Here is a 17,792-nt window from a genome sequence, read left to right on the forward strand (position 1 = left end):
TAAATCAGCTCTGAGCTGATCTCATCGGGGCTGGAAATGGTGACATTTGTGTGCGCCCGGGACTGTCACAGAGGGATTTCTGTGCCTATCTTTAACCACCCGGGAGCTGGACATCTAATCTGACTGACCCTATGGAGTCTGGTCTAGGAGTGGTGCTTTCCCATCTCTTTCAGGACCGGAGCAGGAGATGACACAAGGACCTGGCTCCTTCCACGCTGGGCAGGGCTCAGAGCCAGTGTGATGGGCAGCCCAGTTTCCAGCTGCACCCTAACATCCCATAGGGATGTGCTTGCAAGGACTCCCATGGGACCTCCTCTGCCACCCCGACTGGCCACGACACAGCTCGGGGTGGCATCCGTGCATGAGGGCTGCCCATGTCCTGCTGTGGTCCYGGTCCCTGTGCTGTGTCTGCGCTCCAGGAGGTCAGTGCTGGACACTCACTTGGCGGCCCTGGGAAACCAGTAAAATGCACTCCTTTTGCATGCATGCTAACAGACAGCACCGAGGGGAATGAATGTGCACACTTTGGCCTTATTTCTGGTGCTCCCTGAAAGTCCTCATGACACGGGGCTGTAGAATGTGTGCTCAGGGCCAGGGACTGATCCAGCACTGCCCAGCCCTGGGAAGGTCCCAAGCGCCTGGCCAGCTCTCCCGGCAAGGACATGGCAGGCAGCGCTCTCCCACTCTCCCGCTGATAAAGCTTTTATTGTGCAAAAGACTCTCCCTACAGAAAGCAAGCCCCATAATTGCACCATCTGGGGGAGCTGCTGGAAGAGCTAAGAGCACCCAGCTCCACTCACGTCCCAGCAGATGCCTCGACGAGGCAGGCAACGGATGGCTTCAACCCCCCGACGTGGCCCCCTTCCCGTGCTGCTCCTGCCCTGCCTGGCCCCTGGGACAAGAGCATGAGGGGAACCTGGCAGCATGGACATTTCCAGTGCCCTCAACCCTCTGAACAACCACCCAGGGCAGGAGACAGGCAATATGCAGGGCCCCTTCACTGAAAAGATACACCAGTCCAACCCAGCTTAAGTCTTTTGGCTCGTAAGCTCTAAGGTCCTAAGAAAGGACCGTCTGACCTGCATAACCGGCCCAAGCAGCTTCTTGCTGGTCTAAAGCCTCTTTGAAAGACACCAATTCTTGGCTGATTTGCAGCAGGGCTGGGTACTCATTTTCCTTTCTGGCTGTGGGTTCAACAAAAAGCAGTTCTTGCAGGTCATGTCCCAGGTGCCTGTTGGTCAGCCCAGTCTGGACAAGGAGCTTAGCTGGAGCTGCACAGGTGTGCTTTGCAGAGCAAGTTAGCGAGCAGTGATCACACCAGCAGCAATGCGGACACATCAGAGAGGAGCACAGCGGTGAAAAATGCTGGGGGGAAGGCTGGCATCAACAGCTTCATCAGCTAAACAGGCCTGTGAAGATGAAGCTGGAGAAGAGAGAGTTTAGTGCTATTGGTTAAAGTTTTAAACTTGTTCTCCTTGTCTGTTGCAATCCCTTTCATCCTATCCCACGAGCGCCGTGCCCCAGCACGTCCTATGGAGCTGTCTGATCTGAGATTACACTTCCCAGGACAAAAAACAGGCTTTTAAATCACATCAGGGCTACTGGAAACCAAAAACCACTGATGCTATGAGCAGGAGAAACCCAAACACAGTAAGGAAAGAAGGCCAGACACTGGAACAGCCGCTGGTGACTCATGTTCTTGTTGGCTTTGTGGTCCGGTCCCACTGGATGAGGATTGCCTGTCGCGCACCGTCCCAGCACCTGGGCCCTTGCAGCCAGAACTGGTAGGGGTGCAGGGGCTGAGGAAAATGGAGAGGGCCAGCTTGGGGTCTCTGAAGAGCAGTGCCAGCACGCTGGGCTTCACTCCAATGAAGGAGGCAATCTCGTCTGAATACACCAGGCAATTGATTTTGTGGACTTCATAGAAAAGGAGGTGGAGGAGAGACTGGTGTCAGCTGGGTTGGCAGAGAGAATGGAAATCACGTACTCTTCACTTGCATTATTATTACATTTGAACACAATTGGCGTCCTCTCAGTAAAGGACTGGGCATGAAGAATGGGAATCGAGGGCTGTCTGGTCGCAACTCCTGCCCAAAACAAACTGAGCTTGCATAAAGCAATACTGGTTCTGGTCTACACCTTCCAAGCATGCATTGTTCAATTATTCACTTCACAACACAGAAATAGCATCTGGAGGCCCATGTTTACCTTGATGGACCTTTTACCATATGACTTTGTCAAATTAGGTTCTTTTTTTTACTAGTTTTCCCTTTCCTTTCTGCGCTGAAATTGTGCTCTGCGTGAAAAGTAGCAAGTTTGCCTCAAATTCATTTCCACTGAGTTTTGTGAAAACGTATGGAGAATTGTTTCCCATTTACTATCTCTGCAGAAGTCACAGCTTCATGTCCTACCTTTGTCTGGCTGAAAGAAGCCATGCCTGTTTAGTCTTGCATTGTACAGAAATTATTCTGTGCAATTGGTGGCAATTCTCTATTTCCCTCTTCTATATCTTTTCTACTATAGCGATCTAGGTGAATGATGGATTAATATATCTCCTTATTTCATGATTTCATCTCATTCATTTCCTAATAATTAGCCTTTGATTTGACTTTTTGACTGCCTAGAAACCACATGCAGATGTGCTTAGAGACCTATCCACAATGACTGAGTTCTTTTCTGAGACATGAGACTTAATTTACTATGCACATACAGGTCAGGTTAATTTTTTCCTGCTGAATTACTTTGCCTTTATTACCATCAATTTCTCTGCCATTTATCCCTCAGTCCCTAGGAATCACGGGCTACTTTCCCAACTCTCCAGGTAAGTCAAGACTATGCTGAATTGACAACTTCTTGTCACCAACATGCAAAATATCAGTGTCAAATTCAAAGGTTACATCMGATCTCTTCAGTGCAAGCTAATAAAACCTTGGCTGGATCTGGGAATGCCCAGCTTGCCTCCACTATAAATACAGGGAAGAGCTGCAGAGTTTTTGAGCCTGCATATTTCTGCCTCCAAAACTCCAGGGGCTTTCGATCCCCCAGAAGGCCTTGGGGACTGTGAGGACTGGCTTACCATTGGACTTAATTTTTCTTCTCCATTGCTTCATTCTCCATGGCAAACCAAGGAGGCAACTGACACAAGCCTAGAAAACAGAGGAGAGCACCTTGCAAAGTCTAACTTCTGGGGAGACTTGTGAACTCATTTAGTGATGCAAAATATGGGAAGACCTTCCCCAGAAGGGCAGGAATACTTGATCTCTCTGATCTGGCTCAGCAGTGGGGAATTCTGCCTGGGACCAAGTCTGCATGTTAGTACAAATTCACTAGTACTTTATCCTAGTCTTACAGGTTAGTGCTGTCAGGTCATCAGGTGATGATTTGGGGGGCGGGGGGCGGGGTGGTGAGATGGGCTGCACAAGCCCCAGAGTACGGGCCAGTCCCTAAGAGAAATCCCAGTGCTTTCCAGCACTCTGTGGAAGAGTGTTGCCACAGCACCCTGCACAGCAGCCCAGTGGGAGTGTGTTTGGTTTTGTGTTTTTGTGTGTTTTTTCCTTCTTCTTCTTCAAAACATCACTTCTGTGCTTTGAGCTCCATCATCCTGTCCTACAGCCTGAGTTACTTGTGTGGACATCTCCTGCGTTCTTCCTCTGTTCATCCAATTATTCTTTAAATCTACTCTTTTCAGAGCTCTTCCATGCTTTAAACCTCCTTCCTCCTCTTTTTCTGGGGATCCTCTTAGGAAAAACTCCTCTAGCTGCTCCTGGAGTGCTTTTTTTCTGACCACCTAAGAGGGCTAGTGCTCACCTTCTCCAGCTGGACCAGGAAACCCCTTCCAGGGGTCATCACCAGCACTGTAGTCTGGGGTCAGTCTGCATGTTCCCACATGTGCAGCTTTCATGCCTGTGCTAGTCTGGCTCTGGCAAGGAGCAAAGGGAGCTCTCCCCATCCGCCTGCAACACAACCCCCTTGAGACCACGCTGAAGGGAAGCCACCTGAGAAGTACCTCTTCTCCGACTGAAGGCCATAGCTTTCATGCTTAAACCACTGGTTCACCCTGTAGCTAATCAAGCCCCGTGTGAGGGCCCCAGGAGGCTGTTTCTAATCAGGCTCATAAAGCAAGTGTTGAAAACCGTGTCCCATGGGTAGCCATGGTCAAATACATGGCTGAGCACCCAGGCACCTCGGCCAGTGCAAACTGTCACCTGGGAAATAGCAGAGAATCAAAAATTCAGAAGATGAATTTGTTTCTTTGCTTGTATAAAGTAACCCCAGACAAAGCACAGCACAGATACCTACACAATGAAAAAGCTGCAACAGCATCTTTAAGATTTGCTGGCAGCAGCAGATCAAGGTGAAACAAGAGAGAAGAGAGCAATCACCTTTCTTTCAGGGAAGGTTCCCAACAGAGAAATATGGACCCAGAAATACTGTTCAGATACTGTGCAGGGCGAATTCAAAGAGAGGTTCCCAGATCACTGTTTGCACCCCGTGGCTGTGCACAGCAAAGCCAACATTACCTTCCCTGCACACCCCAAAGCAGTCGGCACCAGTCCCTTTGCAGCTACATGGCTGGCCTCGGCAGCAATGTCCAGTCCCGAGTTCCCCATGCCGACCACGAGGACTCTTTTCCCCTGAAACATGTCTGGATGCTTGTACTGCCGGCTGTGAAAGTACTGGCCTTGAGACCTCCTGATGCCTTGGGGAAAAGGAAAAAATGTCTTAATTGCTTTAGCAAGCACACATCAGTATTTGCAGTTTTCACAGAGACAAGCGGTATAGAAACAATCCAGATGGCAAGAGCAAGGAATTCCTATCAGTGACCACCAGGGACATGGAGAAGTCCAGCTGTCCATCCTACATGCATAGAACCAGCATTTCCATTCCAAAATGAGGTCCAGGCTTTGAAAATCTGACGTATCAGCCCCCAAAATGAGCTTTCTGTGGTAGCAGAACAAAGGAATCCCCAGCTTCTTGTGGTCTTCCAAGGAGGTTAAGGGCACATTGGTGCTGCACAGTGGAGTCAGCTCTGAACCAGGCACGTTACCTACTTCGGAGGGTAGGAACGTGCCTACGTCCCAGCATGGGACTTGGAAGCACATTAGGTGCAAGAGCTGTGCTGGTGTCATCTTGGGATTCAGCCTCTATTAGTGGGGGCACAGAGGTTCAGAAGAGCCTGCAAATCTTTTCTCCTGTCCTGAGAGTGGCTTCAAAAGTACTTAAAAAAGGCAAAACCTTTGCTAGACTGAGAACTGGGAAAAACTCATCACTGCTGTGAACAGATACAGCCCCATGAAAGATCATGGAGTTTTACTGAGGGGAAGCTGTCCCATCTCCTATACTGTGCAAACAGCTTCTCTGAGCCTAGGGGCACCACCATCCTGCCTTGGAAATTTGCTCTAACATGATCAGCACCTGCAGGAGAGGCCGCTGAAGCACAAGGACTTATTATCGCTGTTTGCGCCTGTAGTTGTGACAGCAGGAAACGAGCACAGGAGAAACAAAGCAGTTTCTTTAGGAATCTCTAACGCTTCTCCCCAAACGCAGGGGAGCACTTAACAGCGACCCAAAGACACGCGGTACCGGGATGCAGTGCAGCGGGAGGGAAGGCTCCGAGAAGCCGCCGCTGCAGACCGTCGCGGCGTCAACAACATGCGACGCCCGCGTCCTGCCTGCCTCCGTGACGACGTCCCCCTGGCTGGAGGCGGCAAGGTCGGGTGCCTCCTGAAGGCAGGTGGYGGGCAGGGTCAGCTGCCGCGAGACCAAACCGTCTGGCCCCCGTCTTTCCACCYGCGTGGCCGTTCCCTTCGCCGGCACACTGCTGAGATCAAGCATCTTTAAGTATTCTCCATCTCCGTTGGTTCGGAATCAAGCTGCCTGTGCTTAAAGGCGGCCTGGTTAGCAGGCTGTAAAGCCCTGTGCATGACCCCGAGATATGCTTGGTAAATATGTAGTTTAGCCCTAAATTGCTGCCAATTTTTGTTTACAGCTGTGTCTAAGCTCTCCCTCCTTATCAGTTGTGCAAATATTTGTATTTTAGTCTTTGGAGACCTGCCAGTGCCTTTCTTAAAAAAGAAAAAAAAGTGTGTATTGGGGCTTTACACAGTGCACAGTCTTTGCATCAGTAAGCTGGTCCTATCCCCCGGCCCAGGCAGAAAACAACTGCCTATTCACCAGAAAAAAAAATTTCAAGAGAAAAAATGGAGTTGGACACAGCTTTTTCTCTACAGCGTTGAATTCCCCGTGAACAATTTCACTTTTCAGCAGAAAGTCAACACCAAAAGAATACTTGGCTTTCCAGATTTGAAAAGAAAATTTGATTTTTTTTCCCTTCTTAAGTGCTAGTTTAAGCTACTCATTATTTTGCTTCAGCTAACCCTGTGCATGCTGCTACCACGCTTTCTCATGCAAGGGGATGTGACAAGTAACCTCAAAAGTTTCTGACATGACTCCAACTGTGAGCCTGATCAGGCTGGAAATATCAATCCACAGCATTTATCCTCTTATTTGCTCTCGGGCTGGCCCCCGGCCTGACATTGCAGGAGCCGCTTTGGGTTTTGCTCGCCAGCTCCACCCCGACGGGCCCGTTGGATGCCACGCACGCCATCTCCCTGCAAGCGTTTCCCGGTGGCCACGCGTGGGATTTATAGGCGACACAGGGAGCGCTTGTGGAGGCAGGGGAAGGGCGGCAGCTCCCTTGCCGAGTGGCCGCCCCACGGTGGTTGCACAACAGGAATTTGCCGTGAGAGGAGTGGCCAGATGCGGACAGCTGTGCTGTGTGTGGGCCAACATCTGCCGTGGCGCAGGAGCAGCAAAACGCGAGCTGGGGCAAAGCCGGTGGCCACAATGGCTGCAGGTGACTTGGTAAAAAAGGGTCATGGCATTTTTCTTCTTCAAGAAGACTGGAGCTGCACATGCAGGAACAGCAAACCATGGCTCGCAACGGCCCAAAGGACTCCCAAGCCCCTGGGCTGAGGGCTGGCTCCCCCCCAGCACCTGCTCTGTAGGAAGCTCAGTGAAACCAGAGACTTTTGGGGGCTGTTTTCACTTGCCTGTTGGCTACCTACCAAAAAGTAGCTGAAGCTGCTAACAGGCAGGAGGGTTTCAGCAGGACTTTGCCCCCGGAGCGCCATGGCCAGCCTGCCCCGGCATACGCGGAGGGCTGCGAGGGCAGCTCTCCCCACTCCCTCCTCCACGGGGCTCACCGCGCACATGAAGGGATGGCCATGCCTGCAGTCATCCATGCTGTTAGCGGGCAAAGCTCTCCTTTGAGCTGGAGGCACGCTGCACAAACAGGGAGAGACCAAAACAGCCCCAAACAGACACATAGCAAAGTCATGAATACAACAAAATTGGAAACGGATGTAGAAATACCAGTGCAGAACACAGCAACACATGCCTCAGAAGTGAACTATCACACAAAGGGAGTGGGCAAGAGTGACTTAGGAGGAGTCTATACACCAGCTACTTAATATATTTAGGAGCGATTTGAGAGAAAGTATTAAATCCCTGCAAATGAATACAGATGGACACAGAGTCCATGGGGAGACTGCTGGCAGAGGGCCATGCCTTTAGCAACACAGCGTTCAGAGAGACTTTGCAATGCTTTTGCCACGAGGTCACAGTGAATATCTCACCAAGTGCCAAATCCCAATGCAAGTGCAGGGTTGAAACCTCCTTTTAGACTTTGCAGCATGAGACCAGGGAACAAGAGGAAAGGTGCCAGGCCCCACCAAGGYATTTCCTCCTGGAGGACATGCTCCTGGGACAATATGCCCAGACTTGATATCAGCTCTGAGGAGGATGCAAGAGAGTGAACAAAACCAGCTCTGTTGAAGCAGAGGGTGGTAAATAAAGCAGCTCTAGCCTCTGTATTTCATCAGAGACGTTCAACMTTTACTATAGCATAAGATGACCGATGCTAGGAAAAGCCATCTGCTAACAGTGTGCTTTTAATTCAGCAGTCATGGGCCCAAGATGTGCCTTAGCTGGAAGTTGAAACTAGCAGTGGAAATACGATGCACACTGGTGACACTGAGGGTGACACTGAGGGTAACAATCCCCAGCAGAAGCCTGCTAAACTTTGAGGTGGGCCCCATCATTTGGGCAAAACATGAAAACTGGCCTTAAAGCTGAAAGAGGAATTAATAGTTGTGCAAAGCACAGCAAGCTCCCACCTGTGGTCTGTGTGCTGGAAGCAGCCCTGCTCTCTGTAGACTGAGCTCGTGGGGTGGTGTATGGCTGTGATCTGCATGGGGGTCCCCAAGGGCTGCCTGGCCAAAGGGCTGGAGCTCACCTGCTTCACGAGGCCATTGAGGCTGCTGGTGCCACAGGGTGAGCAGGTCACCAGCAGCACAAAGGCTGTGGCTAGCCCCAAAGCCGTGTCCCTGCTCCGCAATGGGGCGAACTTGTTGCTTACCTGGGACACCTGCAAATGGGCCGATCCAGCTTGGTTGCGTTAGCAGGGCCAGGTGGTACCCGCAGGGACTTCCACTCCCGGTGTCACCAACATCTTCTGGGAGGTACAGAGAACGTGCTGGGAAATGCAGCAACCCCCTGGGGAGCTAGGTGCTTCTGGGAGTCCCCTTGGGCTGGTGTGACAAGGTCCTGCTGGCTTCCCCATCCTGCTCTGGCATTGGGGTTTAGCCACATCCAGCTTGTCTTTGCAGCAGGTCCTGTTTGAAAAGCTGGGTTTGGCACCTTCTCAGCTGCTTTACTGCAACAGAGGCGGCCAGTGTCTCCCAGCTGCACTCAGCAGCAAGACAGCGACACGGGTGCCCTCCCTTCCCCRGCAAGGCGTGCATGAGAAGACAGGGAAATACCCCCTTTTTTCTCTCCCCAAACTTATTTCTTGCTGACAGAGACAAGAGGTCACCTGCCGTATAGTAATACACTTAATTGAGTCAAATCCCTGTGGGAGAAAAGCAAAGCTGTAACTTCATTCCAGGGTGAATGAAAACCAAACACTAGGAATAAAAAGGGAATAAAGAGAGGCTTGTCCCCTGCGGCATAGGAGGGGACAGGACTTGCATTCCTGGTGCTGCGGCGGTGGTGGGAGCACATCAAGGAGGGCAGGTCATGCTGTAAGCTCTCCCAACACAAGGGTAAAGGAGCCGTATCCTTCTCTTTAACAGCCCATTTGGTTATTTACCCCATGACAGTGCCAATGAATCCCAGCCACAGACAAGCATCAGGTTTTTAGAGAGCGTTTTTTGCACATGCACTGCAGACAGACCCATGGCAGGATTTTCCCGAGTGGTCAGCAAGCTGTGGTAGCAAGTCAGAGCCTAAACTCTTTCAAAAGTACACCCAAGTACAATCTATGTCCAAAAGCTCCAGCCTGCCACAGTGCCATCTGGTGACCAGAATGGTTCTCTGTGCCCAAAGACCCTGTGATCCCAACCAGCCTTCAGCAGGTACATGATACCTTGCACCTGCAAAGATGTTTGCCAGCACTTGGCAAAAACAGTAGGAAATCCTTGAAGGAAAATATTTTGTTCCTTATCTGCTCCTGTTTCCTTGTGTTTGCCAGCAGACATCCAAGCATCTCACACAGTAGGAAATTCCTGCGCTCACATAGGCCTGCTGCAGCTGAGGGGAACTTCCCTGGGGCAGCATTAGTACTTTTGGGAGGTCAGCTCAGGAAAGCTGCCTAAAACAGTTGTGTGTTGGTGTGGCAGAGCCACTGGCATAGAAAAGGGGCCAGATCCCTTTGCTGCAGCCCTGGTCCTTGGATGAGATTGCTGCTGTCTGCAGCAGTGGTGGATCTGGCCCGTGGCTCCGGCCATCCCYGATAGGGGAATTCGGTCTCTTCAGGAGTTCGTGAAGTGCTTTTTGGGAATCAAGAGAAAGGCAGGCAGACAGTTAACCTGAATCTTTTTTGGTGGTATGGGCAGATGGAGAGATTTAGGGGCAAGCCATGCTTGCTAGCCTCCTCCTTACTGCACCCTAGAGACCCAGCCTTAGCCAGACGGTCTCTTGGGGATTTGTTTGTGGGGTTTAAAGCTTGGTTTTTGGTTGTGCCATGTGGAATTTTTAAGGTACAGAGCCTGTCTGGAGATGCAGGAAGGGACGTGGTTAGTTGTGCTGCATAGGGCAGTGGTAGGAACATGTCCAAACACCCAATGCCCAGGGATTAAGATTGACTTTCACGTAATCTGTCTCGGATCTGTGGGAATTTCCCTCCATGAAGCCTCCTGCAATGGTCTAGACTGGGTATACAGAACATTAAGTTATTACTGGAGATGTACAGTGTGATAGAAGGGATGTAATTACTGTAATTATGCACACGCATGCACATGCCTAGGGCCCTGAAAAGCCCTTGTAAACACRGAGTGAAATTCTGGCTGCTTTACTCACTTTTGCTGCTGGCGCTGCAGGGGACAGGATCCTGGTCCCTGCTCTCTGCCATCCCTGCCCCTCTGCAAACCTCAACTCTGCAGCAGGCTTTTTTCCCCACCCCCACTTAAAGCTGGGTGGGCAAAAGGAGGACAAACAGACCAAAACAACCCATTTGGTCTAAATGAGATAGGAAGGAATCCAGCAGGTTCTTGTCCTCTCCTGGGGAAAGGCACTTTCTCTGCAAAACTCTGGCACCAGTTTTATCACCTCTGTCTCAAGTAACACCTTGAGCTAAGGAGGGGCAAATCTACATTTCAACAAGTCTTAACACAGCCCGCTTCGCTGTTTTCTAGGCTTGTGTCAGCTGCCTTCAGAGCGTGTCACTGTGAAGGAAGTCTATAAGAAGAAAAACAGGTTTTCTTGATAAGGTGGTTCCTTTCCCTGTCCACAAACCCTGTGAGATCTAAGAAATGCAGAAAATGGGTCCACATTTTTCATCTGCTCCCATTATTCAGAGTACTGGGGTCTGAGGGAATCCCGTGTCCACAACACAATTGCACTCAGCCTGCACACAAGGGGTTTGAACTGCATCTCTCAGGTTGAACTAACGCAGCTGGGATATTTTGAGCGTCTAACCAAAGAGGTGTGCTCACAGTCAAGCACAGTAATTGTTCAGTGAAGGGAGGAGGCCTAAATTTTAGGAATATCTTATCCTCTTTAGCAAAATTTCTTTTTTTCTTGTCCAAATTCATTAAGGTTTGGGTTGACCTATAGCGATGTTCTTCAGGTGGATTCCCTGGTTATACTGATGAAATTGCACCCTTCATTGGTGCAAGGCCCAGCTTTCTGGAGCTCCAAGGACCCCAGACTGGCCTTCTCATCCCCTCCTACCAGTCCTGCAAAGTCCTGGTCACAGGGACAGGGTGCAACAGGCCATCCTCACTGGTGATGATGGGAATAAAATAAAACACACAAACCACTACACACGATTTCCTTATTACACATGAATGTGAGGCTGCCCCAGCAAAGGTGGTTGTGCCCTCTTCCCATGAGGCTAAGGGATGTGATGATACAAGGGGTGAAAGAAGGTTACAAGAAGCTGCTGTTGGGGGAAATATATTTTTTTCCTCTGTTTCCCAGAGCCTGGATTTTATCCTAGGAAACTTTGCTGTGCTTTGGAGTAAAGGTAACTTCTCCAAGGCAAAAAGGTAATTCCCTGCTTAAAAGAGGACAAAAACCCTGCCCCAAACAGCAGTTTTTTTCCCCCCCGAACTTCTCCAAAATGAAATACTTCCTTTAGTATTCTCAGTACATAGAAGACACTCAAGCATTGCAGTAAGATCATAGGAGACAGACATTGACAGGACATTTGTGTTTCTTTTTTGTCAAAGTTAAACATGAATTATCTTGAACTTTTCCTGAAATCTCTGATGGACACCACYGTAAAGGAGACCCAAAGGCTGTGCAGACCCCTTGAGCAACCGGCACGGGCAGTAGCAGGTGGTACAGAAGAGGGATCCTATTACTAGGCAAGGAGGGCCCTGGGGGGAGGGCAGCACGTCTCACTCACACATCCTTAGCAAAACTTAACCTGATTTAGTATCAGGTCACCACACTTCCCATGCACGTGACCTGCAGACTCTGACAAGGAGACGCTACCACCCTTGTTAAACCTGTTGTCTCCTACTGTATTGCTGAAGCTAGGAGAACCACAGTTCTTAATTTCTTAGCTTTGAAGGTTTTAAAAATGTAGAATTATGAGCTCCCCTGCATAGCTGCTTAAAAAATGTCTTTAAAGGAACAACACTAACAGGTGCATGTCCACTTCCTTGCTCACCCTGTCTTTGTACCAGAACCCAAAGCAGGTAGACATGTATGATCTATCAAGTGCCATGGGAGATGTACCCAAATGACATGTAGGACTAGGAAGGGCTTTAGACTCTCCTCCTCTCTTGGCTCTTGTGACYCAGACCTGTGGTCTGTCTCTGTCATTACATATGTAATTAAAAAATAACTTCTAAAGAGACTGTCAGAGCCAACAGTATTTACACTTAAAGATAGCACTTGTAAGCAAATGAAGAACAGCTCTCTGGAAAGCACATGGTTAAAATATGCACACACAGGCCAGAGGGTACCTTCCTACCACCCCTATCAGACAAAGCCATCAGTCAGCCTTCAAGAATTTTTAAAAAGTTAAATCAGCCAGTTGACACCCTTTTAGCAAACATTGGCCACACTTCTAACCCCTACCATTTAAAGGGCTCTCAATGCCTGCAGTCTCTGTAAGAGCCTCTTGAACTGAAGTGCTCCATACTTGACATTCCTGCTCCGCAGAGCAACACTCTTCCTTCTTGCAGACATACATTTCCACATTACACCAGGACACTCCAGACTCCCATCTGGAGGGACTACCTTTTACATATTTATTACCAGAAATAATGATTTTGAGAAAAAAAACCCAACACCAAGCAATGTACTACTCTCACACCACTCACACTTGCCTTGCCGAGAAGCAGCCAGCATGAGCACTGGGGGAGTTACACCAGTTTATATCAGCTGACAGATCTTGTCTTGCTTCTAGGAGTTTTACCAGCCCGCAGGAAGCAGGATGAGAAGGAACCTCAGGAACAGCTGATCCATCTTCTCCTCCAGAGCAACTCTTAACTGACCACCCTCCTGTTTGCCTCACCTGTTTTCAAAACCTCCAGTGATAGATGCTCCAGCACCTCCTACACAACCTCATCCTTTCCTTCCAAGTAGCTATCAAATCTTCTCCTATCTTCACAATGCAGACAAGCTGATCAGCACATAGCTAATACCATCTGGCTATATTTGAGGAGATTTTGCAGCATTGTCTCTCTAGCAGTTTAAATGGGAGTTTCTAGATTAAACTGATAAATGACTTTCTCATKCCCTTGATTGGCTTGCTGATAGGTCTAAAAAGCTGCCAAGCACTCACAGGTGGTCCTGGGGGTTTGGAGCTGCTCAGTGCTTGTGTAGATTAATCCCACTGCCTGGTGTATGCTCTTTCTACATTAGAACTTATTCCTAAAACAAAATTATCCTGCACCCTACAGAGTATTGGGTTGTTTCTCTACAGACTTGACACACACCTGAGGAGATCAGAACTGAGAGAGGTCAAAGACCACTACAGCCAAGGCAGCCAGACTGCAAATAGGCAAACATGAGCTAGAGCAATGGCTTGGGGAGCTGCCCACCAGCCGTGCCATGGTGTGCTGGATGATTCTCCCCCCAAGACAGGATGACATTTCGGGCTTTCTCCCATCTCCTCAGCCTGGCTGGCAGAGCTGGAAGGGGCTGCAGGGCCCAAAGAAAATGTCCAGGACCAGTTCAGGATYTGTCTGGAGCAGCTGTGGATGCCACAGCTCTTCTCCCATGGACTTCCTGAGCTGCAGGRGTGCAACCTGCTTTTGGCCATTTGTTTAAATCCAGGTTTTATCTTTGAGCAAGACTTTGTTTCTATGGAGATGACAAAAACCATCTCTTCCTTTCTATTTACCGCAATGTGGAAAAATGTAAGGGTGCAAGAGAAGGGTTTCCTAAAATTCTTGCATGAACTGCAATCTCTTCAGCTTTTTCACATCTACAGATGTTCATTTAAGCATTTTGCTTTTAACACCAACATTAGAGGTTAATATGTTTCCCACACTGGGTCTGAGGCTAGGTCTAGCTTTCGGCTTATAACACATATTGGTCACAAAATGCAACAGAACTGACAATGGTAAACACGTAATAAAAATATTTTTCCTCTTACTGAAAAAAAGATGTGGCCTGAAACAGAACTGGCATTGGTCTGCAGGACATATAAACCAGGATTTTCATGCTCTGTGTTTCACCATCTTGTACTGACAATCACCACTGTATCTTTTTGCCCTGGAGATGTTTTGAAAGATTGCGGCATTGCATGGCAGAGCTTTGGTCCTGAGGGCATATGGAGAAGTAACTGCTAGGGATGACTGCCCTGGTGGAGACCTCTCCTTCAGCTCTGGAGGGACTCCACAAAGGTGCAGGACACAACACACACACCTCCTTGGCCCCTGGGGAGAGTTCCACCACTACGTCCAACCCCAAATTCGCAGCCCAACCACCAAAGTGGTCTTCCATTCAAATTCGTCAGGGGTCTTGTGCTGCTGGCTGTGGAAATTCCAGCCCTTGAACTCACTCAATACCTACAAGGAGAAGGGAAGGAAGGAAGGAAGGATTATTCAGGGCATTTGGAGCAACTTAAAATCTCTGGATATCAGGATTCAGACTTTGAGTGCCAATTATATACTGGGTCAGGAGATGGAGGAAAGGTGTTGAACCCTGGCAGGCAGCTGGGCTCAGGGATCTGTTTCATTCCTTGCTTCAGGACCACTGCATTACAGACCTGCCTTTGCCCGAGCTTAGATGGTTCATAAGAAACACATCCATTCTTGCAAAAACCTATCATCTACAATATTGCTTCAGCCAAGAAGGGAAAAAATGTAGTATGCAAGTTTTGCCGGAAATCATGCAAGTGACCTATGAGCACTGTTGAAGCACTGTCTTGCTGCTGCTGCTGCTGCTGCAACAGAAATTGGAGCCACTGTTCTCTAAATATTGCAAAAGAGACTCATTATTTTTTGGCAGACATTTTAAGATGACTGGGAGTGTTTGCAACACACAATGCTTCTGCAGAATACAGTCACATAGAGATGAGACCGTCTCAGAAGCACATCACTCCTCACCAGGCCCCTCTACCCCAAACAGAGTGCAATGCACAGACTGAAAGCACAGAAACCGCATCTAAGTGCCCCATTTCCCAATGTCATGCACAGTATGTGTACAACGCTGCTGCTGAGGATGGCAGGGATACATGGGGAAAAATTTTGGTTTGTTTTGCCCAGCTGGGCACGATTTTGCAGTAGAACAACATGAAACTTGGGAGACAAGGAAGTCCTCAAGCAAATAGGAAGAAACGGGACACAAGAATTGAGCACCCACACACTCATGAACGACTTCCAATTTCTTTGAGGATGTTCTTAGAGCTGGATTCCAGTCCAGCCTGATTTTGTAACAGTGCATTTAAGACATTTTCGATGCAAATCCTGCCCTTGAAGATCACACTGGCTTCTTCAGCATAGTTTGTACTATGCAAAGTCACAGCCTTGCTCCAAAGGACTTTTCTGGCAGGGTGATGGGACCGGTGTGAGTGTCAGTCCATGCCGTGCAGCCAGCGAGATCGGTTTGCTAACACAAAGGGACGTCCCGCCATGGTGCTCGCATGGTGACGGATCAGTCTCCCTGTATGCAAGGCGCTGTTTCAGCGGCAAGGAAAGCCCGGACTACCAAACACCCTCCATGTGCAGGGAATCTGCCCCTGCTGCTTTTGACAGAGCTAAAACCGCCAAGTGAAAGGGTCAGGCAGGAGGGCAAGAACAAGCCAAAGGCAGTAGTTTTTGTGAAACTACAGCACTCATTGCTGGTTTTTTAAAGCACTATGTGGCTTTCACCAAGGTTTAATGTGGTAGCCTAGACTGCARGTAGTTTGTATCTATGCCTTTGCTGTGAAATAGCCTCAAACCTGTCCTGACAAAATCTTAGCCTTGTTGCTACCTTTACTGAACGATTGCTATCAGGATCAGATCCCCAGATCAAACAGCTGCGGTGTATGTTAAAAGGTTTAAAGCCTCCTTCTGGGAGGGTTAAGGGAGGAATGACCCAGTGCTGGGGAATCATTCAACTGCGGCCCTGTGGCGTTTGTGCAAAGAGCCAGATACAGCAGCTGCGCGCCCAGCTTAGCCGCGCCACGTGGGATGCAGGACTGGCACCTACGGAGGGGCTGGTGCTAGCCGGGTTGTTTGGGCTGTTCCTCTTCCCCAGGTGGTGGGGGATGGTGCCTTGCCACCCTCATAGTGAACCTTCATTTGCTCCCAGCCAAAGACAGGCGGGAGGATTTGGGTTTCGGCCTCTCCGAGCAGGGCGCAGCCTCCTCCAGGCCGTGGGCCCGGCGGCCAGCAGCCCTGGCCAGCTGCGCACRAGCCAACCGCCTCCCATCTTCCTGGCGTACAGCTGCTTGGCTGTTATCCTCCTGCAAACAGCCTCCCCATCTGGCACATATGCSACTTGTTAACCCTGTTGCTAGACAAGTGCTTGTAGCAGCACTCTATAAACAGCTTTTACCTCAGACGGGTTCCAGTGGGACATATGGATCTATATGGTGACCAACACGAACCATCACAGCGTCAAAAACGGCTGATTCCTGCTTCCYGTTAGTCTCAGTGACAATAACCCACTGACCAGTGGTTGAGAAGTCCTGGCTTTTTTTTTTTTTTTTTTAATGCCGGTGACTGTGGTCAAAAAGGAAGCGGCWGCAAATGCATCAGTACGTAGTCCCTGCACGATGCCGATGCCAAACGAGCCGATTTCGGAGCTCAAGGAACGGCTGGCGGCTCTGCTTCGCGCTCTAACTTGCCTTAAAATAGCCGTCCCAGCTGCGAACAACGGGCCAGCCTGGGCCCAGCTGGCTCGTCCCCTCGAACGGATGGGCATTTCTGGGAAGCAAGCTTTTGTGGTCTGCGCRGAGAGCAAGAGCGCAGCCCTCGGGCGGCACAGGACGGGGTGAGCAGCTCCCCTCCGCCCTGGGTGTCCGTGGTGTGCTGCCTCCTGCCATTAAAGCAGCTCCGAGCTGCGGGAGGCAGCCTGGGCTACCAAACCAGCACGTGCTAGGTGGAGCGCTTGCTCCAGCAGAGCAGAAATAATTGCCTTGGCATTTGGTCTGCAGGACACCGTGCAGGTTTGCTTTCTTTTCACCCTGCAGCTGACCTTGGTGTTGGCACCCTAAAGCCTTCCAACAGTAGCAATGTCAAAAAAATTCTGTCTGGAAAAGCCCCTTTTTGGAGCAGACTGGTGATGGGTGAAAGTACCACATGCAGTTATTGCTTCTACACAAGTGAAATAATTCTTTGTATGTGTAAATAACAGAACGAAGTAGAAGCTGGTGTAAAAGGAATCCCGGGGCACATGTCTCTGTTCTGCAAAACACTAACGGGCAAGTGCCATGCAGTGGGGGATGCCCTTCAGGTGGGGGTTTTGGCCCCAGGGTAGATTTGCAGAGCTTCTGTGAACCCACCTCTCCTGACATTGTAACCTGGCTCCGGGTTTGCACACTGCATAGAGGAACTTGAGCAAAATAAACAAAAAACAACAACCCCCCCCACACACACACCTTTTTAGCTCTAGAGGTTTTTTTTAGTGTGACTCGCCTTAACCCTGACGTGCTTCAGCAGGCTGAGTGCCTCGCATACCTCTCCAGCCACTCCAGGAATGTGGTGTTGTGCAAGAAGTTTGGACAGTGCTTTCATCTCTTTGAAGATATTGGCGGTCATTGACTTGTAAATACTGGCCCTGCCCTCCTCTACCTAGAAAAGAACAGGTCAGTGGGTATGAAAGCACAATTAGAAAGTGGA

The 17,792-nt window shown here is 49.6% G+C and overlaps 1 pseudogene; it reads right to left on the reverse strand.

Moving 5' to 3' along the window:
- Window positions 1-1,598: 1,598 nt before the first annotated feature.
- LOC112976428 lies at window positions 1,599-17,711 on the reverse strand (annotated as a pseudogene).
- Between the last annotated feature and the right edge of the window lie 81 nt (window positions 17,712-17,792).

This window comes from Apteryx rowi, unplaced genomic scaffold (assembly GCF_003343035.1).
Source record: "Apteryx rowi isolate R43461 unplaced genomic scaffold, aptRow1 scaffold_729, whole genome shotgun sequence".
In the NCBI taxonomy this organism is placed as follows: domain Eukaryota; kingdom Metazoa; phylum Chordata; class Aves; order Apterygiformes; family Apterygidae; genus Apteryx; species Apteryx rowi.